Below are 12794 nucleotides of genomic sequence, written 5' to 3' on the forward strand. Positions count from 1 at the left end.
TTTTAAAGTTAAAACAAGCTCTGGTATTGGTTCCCCCCCGCCAACTCCCACCATTCGCACTGGATGCCAGTGCCAGCTTGGCTCAGTTTGGGTGCACTCTCCCTCCAAGTCAGTGGAGTCATGTTAAACGTCCTTCGTCAGTGCAGATGAGCCTTGCTGGAGAGAGATTTGGTCCGGGCGACTGCGCTGATGACTGCCGAGGTTAATGTGAGAGAGACAGGCCCCCCTGCACACAACACAGATCCAAACCGCACATCCAGGGTCAACATGTATTCCATTGCAGAATAATGCAGTAGTGCTCATACCGGCAGAGACCTGTACCATTGCTCACCAACTTCTGCAACCAACCATCTCCACATGGATCTGAGGTACAGTCCAGACAGATCTTTTTTTTGACACGAAAATTGGTGGAGTGGTAAATAGCGAGGAAGGAAGCCTCAGGCTACAGGACGATATAGATGGGTTGGTTAGATGGGCAGAACAGTGGCAAATGGAATTTAACCCTGAAAAGTGTGAGGTGATGCATTTTGAGAGGACTAACAAGGCAAGGGAATACACAATGAATGGTAGGACCCTAGGAAGGACAGAGGATCAGAGGGATCTTGGTGTGCATGTACATAGATCCCTGAAGGCAGCAGGACTGGTAGATAAGGTGGTTAAAAAGGCATATGGGATACTTGTCTTCATTAGTCGAGGCATAGAATATAAGAGCAGGGAGGTTATGATGGCGCTGTACAAAATGCTAGTTAGGCCACAGCTGGAATATTGTGTGCAGTTCTGGTCGCCACACTATAGGAAGGATGTAATTGCATTGGAGAGGGTGCAGAGGAGATTCACCAGGATGTTACCTGGGCTGGAGCGCTTCAGCTATGATGAGAGACTGGACAGGCTGGGGTTGTTTTCCTTAGAGCAGAGAAGGCTGAGGGGGACCTGATTGAGGTGTACAAAATTATGAGGGGCATAGATAGGGTAGATAGAAAGGAACTTTTCCCCTTTAGTAGAGGGGTCAATAACCAGGGGGCATAGTTTCAAGGTAAGGGGCAGGAAGTTTAGAGGGGATTTGAGGAAAAACTTTTTCACCCAGAGGGTGGTTGGAATCTGGAACTCACTGCCTGAAAGGGGGGTAGAGGCAGGAACCCTCACAACATTCAAGAAGCATTTAGATGAGCACTTGAAACGCCATAGCATACAAGGCTACGGACCAAATGCTGGAAAATGGGATTAGGATAGACAGGGTTTGATGGCCGGCGTGCACACGATGGGCTGAAGGGCCTCTTTCTGTGCTGTATAACTCTATGACTCTATAACTCTATCTCACCAACCATTCCCTCATGGATCTGAGGTACAGTCCGGACAGATCTCACCAACCATTCCCTCATGGATCTGAGGTACAGTCCGGACAGATCTCACCAACCATTCCCTCATGGATCTGAGGTACAGTCATGACAGATCTCACCAACCATTCCCTCATGGATCTGAGGTACAGTCCAGACAGATCTCACCAACCATTCCCTCATGGATCTGAGGTAGAGTCTGGACAGATCTCACCAACCATCCCCTCATGGATCTGAGGTACAGTCCGGACAGATCTCACCAACCATTCCCTCATGGATCTGAGCTGGAGTCAGGACAGATCTCACCAACCATTCCCTCATGGATCTGAGGTACAGTCCGGACAGATCTCACCAACCATTCCCTCATGGATCTGAGGTACAGTCCGGACAGATCTCACCAACCATTCCCTCATGGATCTGAGGTACAGTCCGGACAGATCTCACCAACCATTCCCTCATGGATCTGAGGTACAGTCCGGACAGATCTCACCAACCATTCTCTCATGGATCTGAGGTACAGTCCGGACAGATCTCACCAACCATTCCCTCATGGATCTGAGGTACAGTCCGGACAGATCTCACCAACCATTCCCTCATGGATCTGAGGTACAGTCCGGACAGATCTCACCAACCATTCCCTCATGGATCTGAGGTAGAGTCTGGACAGATCTCACCAACCATTCCCTTGTGGATCTGAGGTACAGTCCAGACAGATCTCACCAACCATTCCCTCATGGATCTGAGGTACAGTCCGGACAGATCTCACCAACCATTCTCTCATGGATCTGAGGTACAGTCCGGATAGATCTCACCAACCATTCCCTCATGGATCTGAGGTACAGTCCGGACAGATCTCACCAACCATTCCCTCATGGATCTGAGGTACAGTCCGGACAGATCTCACCAACCATTCCCTCATGGATCTAAGGTACAGTCCGGACAGATCTCACCAACCATTCTCTCATGGATCTGAGGTACAGTCCGGATAGATCTCACCAACCATTCCCTCATGGATCTGAGGTACAGTCCGGACAGATCTCACCAACCATTCCCTCATGGATCTGAGGTACAGTCCGGACAGATCTCACCAACCATTCCCTCATGGATCTGAGGTACAGTCCGGACAGATCTCACCAACCATTCCCTCATGGATCTGAGGTACAGTCCGGACAGATCTCACCAACCATTCCCTCATGGACCTGAGGTACAGTCCGGACAGATCTCACCAACCATTCCCTCATGGATCTGAGGTAGAGTCTGGACAGATCTCACCAACCATTCCCTTGTGGATCTGAGGTACAGTCAGGACAGATCTCACCAACCATTCCCTCATGGATCTGAGGTACAGTCCGGACAGATCTCACCAACCATTCTCTCATGGATCTGAGGTACAGTCCGGACAGATCTCACCAATCATTCCCTCATGGATCTGAGGTACAGTCCGGACAGATCTCACCAACCATTCCCTCATGGATCTGAGGTAGAGTCTGGACAGATCTCACCAACCATTCCCTTGTGGATCTGAGGTACAGTCCGGACAGATCTCACCAATCATTCCCTCATGGATCTGAGGTACAGTTCGGACAGATCTCACCAACCATTCCCTCATGGATCTGAGGTAGAGTCTGGACAGATCTCACCAACCATTCTCTTGTGGATCTGAGGTAGAGTCTGGACAGATCTCACCAACCATCCCCTCATGGATCTGAGGTACAGTCCGGGCAGATCTCACCAACCATTCCCTCATGGATCTGAGGTACAGTCCGGACAGATCTCACCAACCATTCCCTCATGGATCTGAGGTACAGTCCGGACAGATCTCACCAACCATTCCCTCATGGATCTGAGGTACAGTCCGGACAGATCTCACCAACCATTCCCTCATGGATCTGAGGTACAGTCCGGACAGATCTCACCAACCATTCCCTCATGGATCTGAGGTACAGTCCGGTCAGATCTCACCAACCATTCCCTCATGGATCTGAGGTACAGTCCGGACAGATCTCACCAACCATTCCCTCATGGATCTGAGGTACAGTCCGGACAGATCTCACCAACCATTCCCTCATGGATCTGAGGTACAGTCCGGACAGATCTCACCAACCATTCCCTCATGGATCTGAGGTAGAGTCTGGACAGATCTCACCAACCATTCCCTCATGGATCTGAGGTACAGTTCGGACAGATCTCACCAACCATTCCCTCATGGATCTGAGGTAGAGTCTGGACAGATCTCACCAACCATCCCCTCATGGATCTGAGGTACAGTCCGGACAGATCTCACCAACCATTCCCTCATGGATCTGAGGTACAGTCCGGACAGATCTCACCAACCATTCCCTCATGGATCTGAGGTAGAGTCTGGACAGATCTCACCAACCATTCCCTTGTGGATCTGAGGTACAGTCCGGACAGATCTCACCAACCATTCCCTCATGGATCTGTGGTACAGTCCGGACAGATCTCACCAACCATCTCCTCATGGATCTGAGGTACAGTCCGGACAGATCTCACCAACCATTCCCTCATGGATCTGAGGTAGAGTGTGGACAGATCTCACCAACCATTCCCTCATGGATCTGAGGTACAGTCCGGACAGATCTCACCAACCATCTCCTCATGGATCTGAGGTACAGTCCGGACAGATCTCACCAACCATCTCCTCATGGATCTGAGGTACAGTCCGGACAGATCTCACCAACCATCTCCTCATGGATCTGAGGTACAACCCGGACAGATCTCACCAACCATCTACTGGGAGAGGCAAACACAGCAAGAAATAAACCTGAGGCTGAGAGAGCTGTACGGAGCAGGGAGGCCCCTGCACCCATTGCCACTCCATGCCGAGTGAGCTGGCCTCAGTGTTCCTCGGCCAGGGAGAGAAATATTCATACAGGGCTCTGGCTCCTGGGATTATGATTCTGTCATGAGCTTAACCTTTTTTTAATTGTTTATCCAATTGTTATGAAACTGTGAGACCACCTGTGTTAATGGGGTTACCATCCTGTGTGTTAATGGGGTTACCATCCCGTGTGTTAATGGGGTTACCATCCCATGTGTTAATGGGGTTACCCATCCCGTGTGTTAATGGGGTTACCATCCCGTGTGTTAATGGGGTTACCCATCCCGTGTGTTAATGGGGTTACCCATCCCGTGTGTTAATGGGGTTACCATCCCGTGTGTTAATGGGGTTACCCATCCCGTGTGTTAATGGGGTTACCCATCCCGTGTGTTAATGGGGTTACCATCCTGTGTGTTAATGGGGTTACCCATCCCGTGTGTTAATGGGGTTACCCATCCCGTGTGTTAATGGGGTTACCATCCTGTGTGTTAATGGGGTTACCCATCCCGTGTGTTAATGGGGTTACCCATCCCGTGTGTTAATGGGGTTACCATCCCGTGTGTTAATGGGGTTACCCATCCCGTGTGTTAATGGGGTTACCCATCCCGTGTGTTAATGGGGTTACCATCCCGTGTGTTAATGGGGTTACCATCCCATGTGTTAATGGGGTTACCCATCCCGTGTGTTAATGGGGTTACCATCCCATGTGTTAATGGGGTTACCCATCCCGTGTGTTAATGGGGTTACCATCCCGTGTGTTAATGGGGTTACCCATCCCGTGTGTTAATGGGGTTACCATCCCGTGTGTTAATGGGGTTACCATCCCGTGTGTTAATGGGGTTACCATCCCATGTGTTAATGGGGTTACCATCCCGTGTGTTAATGGGGTTACCATCCCATGTGTTAATGGGGTTACCCATCCCGTGTGTTAATGGGGTTACCATCCCATGTGTTAATGGGGTTACCCATCCCGTGTGTTAATGGGGTTACCATCCCGTGTGTTAATGGGGTTACCATCCCGTGTGTTAATGGGGTTACCCATCCCGTGTGTTAATGGGGTTACCCATCCCGTGTGTTAATGGGGTTACCATCCCGTGTGTTAATGGGGTTACCATCCCATGTGTTAATGGGGTTACCCATCCCGTGTGTTAATGGGGTTACCATCCCATGTGTTAATGGGGTTACCCATCCCGTGTGTTAATGGGGTTACCATCCCATGTGTTAATGGGGTTACCCATCCCGTGTGTTAATGGGGTTACCATCCCGTGTGTTAATGGGGTTACCCATCCCGTGTGTTAATGGGGTTACCATCCCGTGTGTTAATGGGGTTACCATCCCGTGTGTTAATGGGGTTACCATCCCATGTGTTAATGGGGTTACCATCCCGTGTGTTAATGGGGTTACCATCCCATGTGTTAATGGGGTTACCCATCCCGTGTGTTAATGGGGTTACCATCCCATGTGTTAATGGGGTTACCCATCCCGTGTGTTAATGGGGTTACCATCCCGTGTGTTAATGGGGTTACCATCCCGTGTGTTAATGGGGTTACCATCCCATGTGTTAATGGGGTTACCCATCCCGTGTGTTAATGGGGTTACCATCCTGTGTGTTAATGGGGTTACCCATCCCGTGTGTTAATGGGGTTACCATCCCGTGTGTTAATGGGGTTACCATCCCGTGTGTTAATGGGGTTACCATCCCATGTGTTAATGGGGTTACCCATCCCGTGTGTTAATGGGGTTACCATCCTGTGTGTTAATGGGGTTACCCATCCCGTGTGTTAATGGGGTTACCATCCCGTGTGTTAATGGGGTTACCATCCCGTGTGTTAATGGGGTTACCATCCTGTGTGTTAATGGGGTTACCATCCTGTGTGTTAATGGGGTTACCATCCCATGTGTTAATGGGGTTACCATCCCGTGTGTTAATGGGGTTACCATCCCGTGTGTTAATGGGGTTACCCATCCCGTGTGTTAATGGGGTTACCATCCCGTGTGTTAATGGGGTTACCATCCCGTGTGTTAATGGGGTTACCCATCCTGTGTGTTAATGGGGTTACCATCCCGTGTGTTAATGGGGTTACCCATCCCGTGTGTTAATGGGGTTACCCATCCCGTGTGTTAATGGGGTTACCCATCCCGTGTGTTAATGGGGTTACCATCCCTCCTATGTTGAGTACCTGTATTTAGTGCAGGTGTGTATCAGCTGTGTGGAGGACAGGTGTGGTTCTATGTTGAGTTTTGACACGAATTGTGAGTTTTATTTTGCCAAACTCTAGACGTCTCTGTGGCCAGCCGGTTATGGCATGACCCGATTTTTACCATTTCAGTCATCTCTGGGGAAAGTGCGCGTGAACCCAGCTCGGGAGAGAGAAGCAGCACCCGCACAGAAGCCAGGCTTGGAGCAAGTACCTCCACGTTGCAGGGACCTGGGAGGTGTCCCGTACAAGGAGCAGAAGGCTGTCCAGACAGTGTAGAACACGGGGTCATCTCGGTGCAAGTCGCGAGCCTGACCAAATCGATCCCCGAGATCTCGGCCGCTGCATTTTTGTTGGGGTCAGCGGGGTGTTCCTCTTTATCTCTGGCACAGCAAGGAAGGGGAAGACACAGAACAAGAGGATGCTAGATATCGGGGTACTGCATGAACCGATCATTAGCCTTCCAACCACGGTTGTAGGCGATGGCAGCATGACTTCGACTCGTGTGAGGAACGATGCACGCGGAGGTTTTGCTTCATCGTGCTCTGACAGAGTTCAGTCGCTTGCCTGTGAGCTGGTCTGGAGTGAAACTCCAGGGTAGGGACTGAAAGAAAGAAAGAACCTGCATTTCTATAGCACGTCAGGATGTCCCAAAGCGCTTTACAGCCAATTAAGTACTTTTGAAGTGTGGTCACTGTTGTAATGTAGGAAATGCGGCAGCCAATTTGCGCACAGCAAGCTCCCACAAACAGCAATGTGATAATGACCAGATCATCTGTTTTAGTGGTGTTGATTGAGGGATAAATATATAAATGCAGCACTTTCTTTTTAAACCACTATCCCCTACCCCTTCCACCCTCACCTCCAACAACAAGTGTGAGGAGCTCATGGACATTGTCATGAAGATTGAGACCATCTGTTCAGCTACCTTGCTGCTTCCCTACCTTCCCCTAGCCCACCAAGCTAAACTACCCCCATGACTCACCCCCGCCCCCTGCCCTAGCCCTTAACCCGTGCCTTTTTCCAGTTTCTCTCCGATCTCCCCTCATGCTCTCTCCAAGCTCATCCTGTCCATGAGACCCACTTCCTGCTCCTTTGACCCTATTCCCACCAAACTGCTGACCACCCAACTTCACTTCCTGGCCCCCCATATTAGCTGATATTGTAAATGGTTCCCTCTCCTCAGGTACTGTCCCCTCCTTCTGATAACCACCGTCATCAACCCTTCCTCGATAAACCCACCTTTCTCTTCTTGCAAAGTTCTGCCCCATCTCCAACCTCCCTTTCATAGAAACATAGAAGATAGGAGCAGGAGTAGGCCATTCGGCCCCTCGAGCCTGCTCCGCCATTCAATGCGATCATGGCTGATCATCCAAATTCAGTACCCTGTCCCTGCCTTCTCCTCATATCCCTTGATCCCTTTAGCCTTAAGAAATATATCCAACTCCATCTTGAATATATTAAATGAATTGGCCTCAACTGCCTTCTGTGGTAGAGAATTCCACAGGTTCACCGCTCTCTGGGTGAAGAAATTCCTCCTCATCTCTGTCCTAAATGGCTTACCCCTTATCCTTAGACTGTGACCCCTGGTTCTGGACTCCCCCACCATCGGGAACATCCTTCCTGCATCTAGTCTGTCTAGTCCTGTTAGAATTTTATAAGTTTCAATGAGATCCCCTCTCATTCTTCTAAACTCCAGCGAATATAAGCCCAATCGACCCAATCTCTCCTCATTCCTGCCATCCCAGGTATCAGTCTGGTGAATATTTGCTACACTCCCTCCATGGCAAAAACATCCTTCCTCAGATAAGGCGACCAAAACTGCACACAATACTCAAGGTGCGGTCTCACCAAGGCCCTGTACAACTGCAGCAAGACATCCTTGTTCCTGTACTCGAACCCTCTCGCTATGAAGGCCAACATACCATTTCCTCTCTAAAGTCCTTATACGTGTTGTTGCCTCCCAAGTCCGTGCCCATCTTTCAGACAGCTCCATGTTTGAACCTCTCCAATCAGGTTTCCTGAAACCACCCTTATCAAAATCACAAGTGACATGCTACGTGTGACCATGGTGCAGTATCCCTCCGCATCCTTCTCGACCTGTCTGCAGCCTTTGACATGGTCGACCGCACCATCCTCCTCCAATGCCTTTCCTCCATTGTCCCGTTCAGTGGGACTACACTCGCCTGGTTCCACTCGTAGCTCTTCCTACTCTTACCCCATTACCTCCGGAGTTCCCCAAGGATCTTCCCATTCGTGTCACAACCTGCAGGCATGGGGTCAGCTTCCACATGCGCGCTGACGACACACAGCTCTACCTTTTTTTAAATTCGTTTATGGGATCTGGGCGTCGCTGGTAAGGCCAGCATTTATTGCCCATCCCTAATTGCCCTCGAGAAGGTGGTGGTGAACTGCCTTCTTGAACCGCTGCAGTCCGTGTGGTGAAGGTACTCCCACAGTGCTGTTAGGAAGGGAGTTCCAGGATTTTGACCCAGTGACAATGAAGGAATGGCTGATATACTTCTAAGTCAGGATGGTGTGTGACTTGGAGGGGAACTTGGAGGCGGTGGTGTTCCCATGCGCCTGCTGCCCTTGTCCTACTAGGTGGAAGAGGTCACGGGTTTGGAAGGTGCTGTTGAAGGAGCTTTGGCGAGTTGCTGCAGTGCATCCTGTAGATGGTACACACTGCAGCCACGTGACGCCGGTGGTGGAGGGAGTGAATGTTTAAGGTGGTGGATGGGGTGCCAATCAAGCGGGCTGCTTTGTCCTGGATGGTGTCAAGCTTCTTGAGTGTTGTTGGAGCTGCACTCATCCAGGCAAGTGGAGAGTATTCCATCACACTCCTTACTTGTGCCTTGTAGATGGTGGAAAGGCTTTGGGGAGTCAGGAGGTGAGACACTCGCCACAGAATACCTAGCCTCTGACCTGCTCTTGTAGCCACAGTATTTATGTGGCTGGTCCAGTTAAGTTTCTGGTCAATGGTGACCCCCCAGGATGTTGATGGTGGGGGATTTGGCGATGGTAATGCCATTGAATGTCAAGGGGAGGTGGTTAGACTCTCGCTTGTTGGAGATAGTCATTGCTTGGCACTTCTGTGGCGTGAATGTTACCTGCCACTTATCAGTCCAAGCCTGAATGTCGTCCAGGTCTTGTTGCATGCGGGCATGGGCTGCTTCATTATCTGTGGAGTTGTGAATGGCGCTGAACACTGTGCAGTCATCAGCAAACATCCCCATTTCTGACTTTATGTTGGAGGGAAGGTCATTGATGAAGCAGCTGAAGATGGTTGGGCCTAGGACACTGCCCTGAGGAACTCCTGCAGCGATGTCCTGGGGCTGTGATGATTAACCTTCAACCACCACAACCATCTTCCTCACTGGCAAACGCTCCACTGCCTCCGACTTGCCGCGCTGCTTGCCCGACTTCCAGTCTCGGGTGAGCTGCAATTTCATCAGTTAAATATTGGAAAAACTGAAGCCATTGTCACCATTCCCTCCACAAACTCCGTTCCCCAGCCACCGACTCCATTCCCCTCCCTGGCCACTGTCTCAGGCTGAACCAGATTAGTTGCAATCTTGGTGTCCTAGTTGACCCTGAGCTGAGCTTCTGACTCCATACCCTCTCCATCACAAAGAACGCCTACTTCCACCTCCTTAACTTTGCCCGTCTCCGCCCCTGCTTCAGTTCATATAAGCACATAAGACGTAGGAGCAGGGGTCGGTCACTTGGCCCCTCGAGCCTGCTCCGCCATTCAATAAGATCACGGCTGGTCTGATCTTGGCCTCAACTCCACTTCCCTGCCCGCTCCCCATAACCCTTGACTCCCTTAGCGTTCAAAAATCTGTCTATCTCCACCTTAAATATATTCAATGACCCAGTCTCCACAGCTCTCTGGGGAAGAGAATTCCAAAGATTCACCACCCTCTGGGAGAAGAAATTCCTCCTCATCTCCGTCTTAAATGGGTGCCCCCTTATTCTGAGATTATGCCCCCTAGTTCTAGATTCATCTGCTGCTAAAACCCTCATCCCTGCCATTATTGCCTCCAGATTCAACTATTCCAACGCTCTCCCACCTTCCAACCTCCGTAAAGTTCAGCTCATCCAAAATTGTGATTCCCGTATCCTATCCCGCACCGAAGTCCTGTTCACCCATCACCCCTGTGTGCACCAGCCTACATTGGCTCCTGGTCCCCCAATGGCTCTAATTGAAAATTCTCTTCCTTGTGTTGAAATCCCTCCGTGGTCTCGCTCTTCCTTATCTCTGTAACCTCCTCCACCACTGCTGAGCTCCCCATTCCTCTGCGTATCCTCCCTTTGCCGCAACCATTGGCGGCCGCAACGTCAGCCACCTAAGCCCCACACTCTGGAATTTCCTCCACCTCTCCTCCTTTAAGACCACCTTCAAAATCTCCCTTTTTTTGCCATGCCCCCGAATCTCTTCCCTGCCGGCTCATGTTGGTTGACCCCTTGCCCCCAGTTTCCTAGTTCACAGTCCCGTATAAATACTTGCAGGGCTACACAAAGAAAAAGAAAGTCTTGCATTTCTATCGCACCTTTCACGACCATCAGACGTCCCAAAGCGCTTTACAGCCAATGAAGTACTTCTTGAATGTAAATTAGGAAACGCAGCAGCCAACTTGCACCGCCGCAAGCACCAATGCGATAATAAGGGTTTTTAGTGATGTTGATTGAGGGATAAGTATTGGCCAAGGACACCCTGCTGTTCTTCGAAATAGCAACATGAGATGTTTAATATCCACCTGAGAGGGCAGGGGGGGCCTCGGTTTAACGCCTCATCCGAAAGATGGCACCTCCGACAGTGCGGCGCTCCCTCAGTACTGCCCCTCCGACAGTGCAGCACTCCCTCAGTACTGCCCCTCTGACAGTGCGGCACTCCCTCAGTACTGCCCCTCTGACAGTGCAGCGCTCCCTCAGTACTGCCCCTCTGACAGTGCAGCGCTCCCTCAGTACTGCCCCTCCGACAGTGCGGCGCTCCCTCAGTACTGCCCCTTCCACAGTGCGGCACTCCCTCAGTACTGCCCCTCCGACAGTGCGGCGTTCCCTCAGTACTGCCCCTCCGACAGTGCGGCGCTCCCTCAGTCCTGCCCCTCCGACAGTGCGGCGCTCCCTCAGTACTGCCCCTCCGACAGTGCGGCGCTCCCTCAGTACTGCCCCTCCGACAGTGCGGCGCTCCCTCAGTACTGCCCCTCCGACAGTGCGGCGCTCCCTCAGTACTGCGCTCCCTCAGTACTGCCTCTCCGACAGTGCGGCGATCCCTCAGTACTGCCCCTCCGACAGTGCGGCGCTCCCTCAGTACTGCCTCTCCGACAGTGCGGCGCTCCCTCAGTACTGCACTGGGAGTGTCAGCCTAGATTTTTGTGCTCAAGTCTCTGGAGTGGGACTCGAACCCACAATCCTCCAACTCAGAGGCGAGAGTGCTGCCCACTGAGCCACGGCTGACATGGGGAAAGAGCAGGCGGGAGTGGGACTAATTGGAGAGCTCTTTCAAATAGCCAGCACCGGCACGATGGGCCGAATGGCCTTCTGTATTGTATCATTCTATGAAAACTGCAAGGTGATGCGTGGTCCCACTCCTGATGAATGAGTGTTGGCAAATCTGGCAAATTTGGCTGGGAGCTGCCCGGCTGACGGGTGTTTTATACTTTCTGAACTCTCAGCTGTGGTTCAAAGGGTATCAGTCTCTCTCGCCTCTGTGTCACAACATCGTTAGTTCAGGTCCCACTCCAGAGACTCGAGCACATAATTCAGGCTGATGCTGCAGTGCAGTACTGAGGGAGCGCCGCACTGTCAGAGGGGCAGTACTGAGGGAGCGCCGCACTGTCGGAGGGGCAGTACTGAGGGAGCGCCGCACTGTCGGAGGGGCAGTACTGAGGGAGCGCCGCACTGTCGGAGGGGCAGTACTGAGGGAGCGCCGCACTGTCGGAGGGGCAGTACTGAGGGAGCGCCGCACTGTCGGAGGGGCAGTACTGAGGGAGCGCCGCACTGTCGGAGGGGCAGTACTGAGGGAGCGCCGCACTGTCGGAGGGGCAGTACTGAGGGAGTGCCGCACTGTCGGTGGGGCAGTACTGAGGGAGCGCTGCATTGTCTGAGGGGCAGTACTGAGGGAGCGCCGCACTGTCGGAGGGGCAGTACTGAGGGAGCGCTGCACTATCGGAGGGGCAGTACTGAGGGAGCGCTGCACTATCGGAGGGGCAGTACTGAGGGAGCGCTGCACTGTCGGAGGGGCAGTACTGAGGGAGCGCTGCACTATCGGAGGGGCAGGGGAGCGGTGCACTGTCGGAGGGGCAGTACTGGGGGAGCGCCACAGTGTTGGAGGGGCAGTACTGAGGGAGTGTCGCACTGTCGGAGGGGCAGTACTGGGGGAGCACCGCACTGTTGGAGCGGCAGTACTGAGGGAGC

The sequence above is a fragment of the Somniosus microcephalus genome, unplaced genomic scaffold, assembly GCF_052327205.1.
Source record: "Somniosus microcephalus isolate GS21.2 unplaced genomic scaffold, FLI_Smic_1.0 unresolved_chr2, whole genome shotgun sequence".
Taxonomy (NCBI): domain Eukaryota; kingdom Metazoa; phylum Chordata; class Chondrichthyes; order Squaliformes; family Somniosidae; genus Somniosus; species Somniosus microcephalus.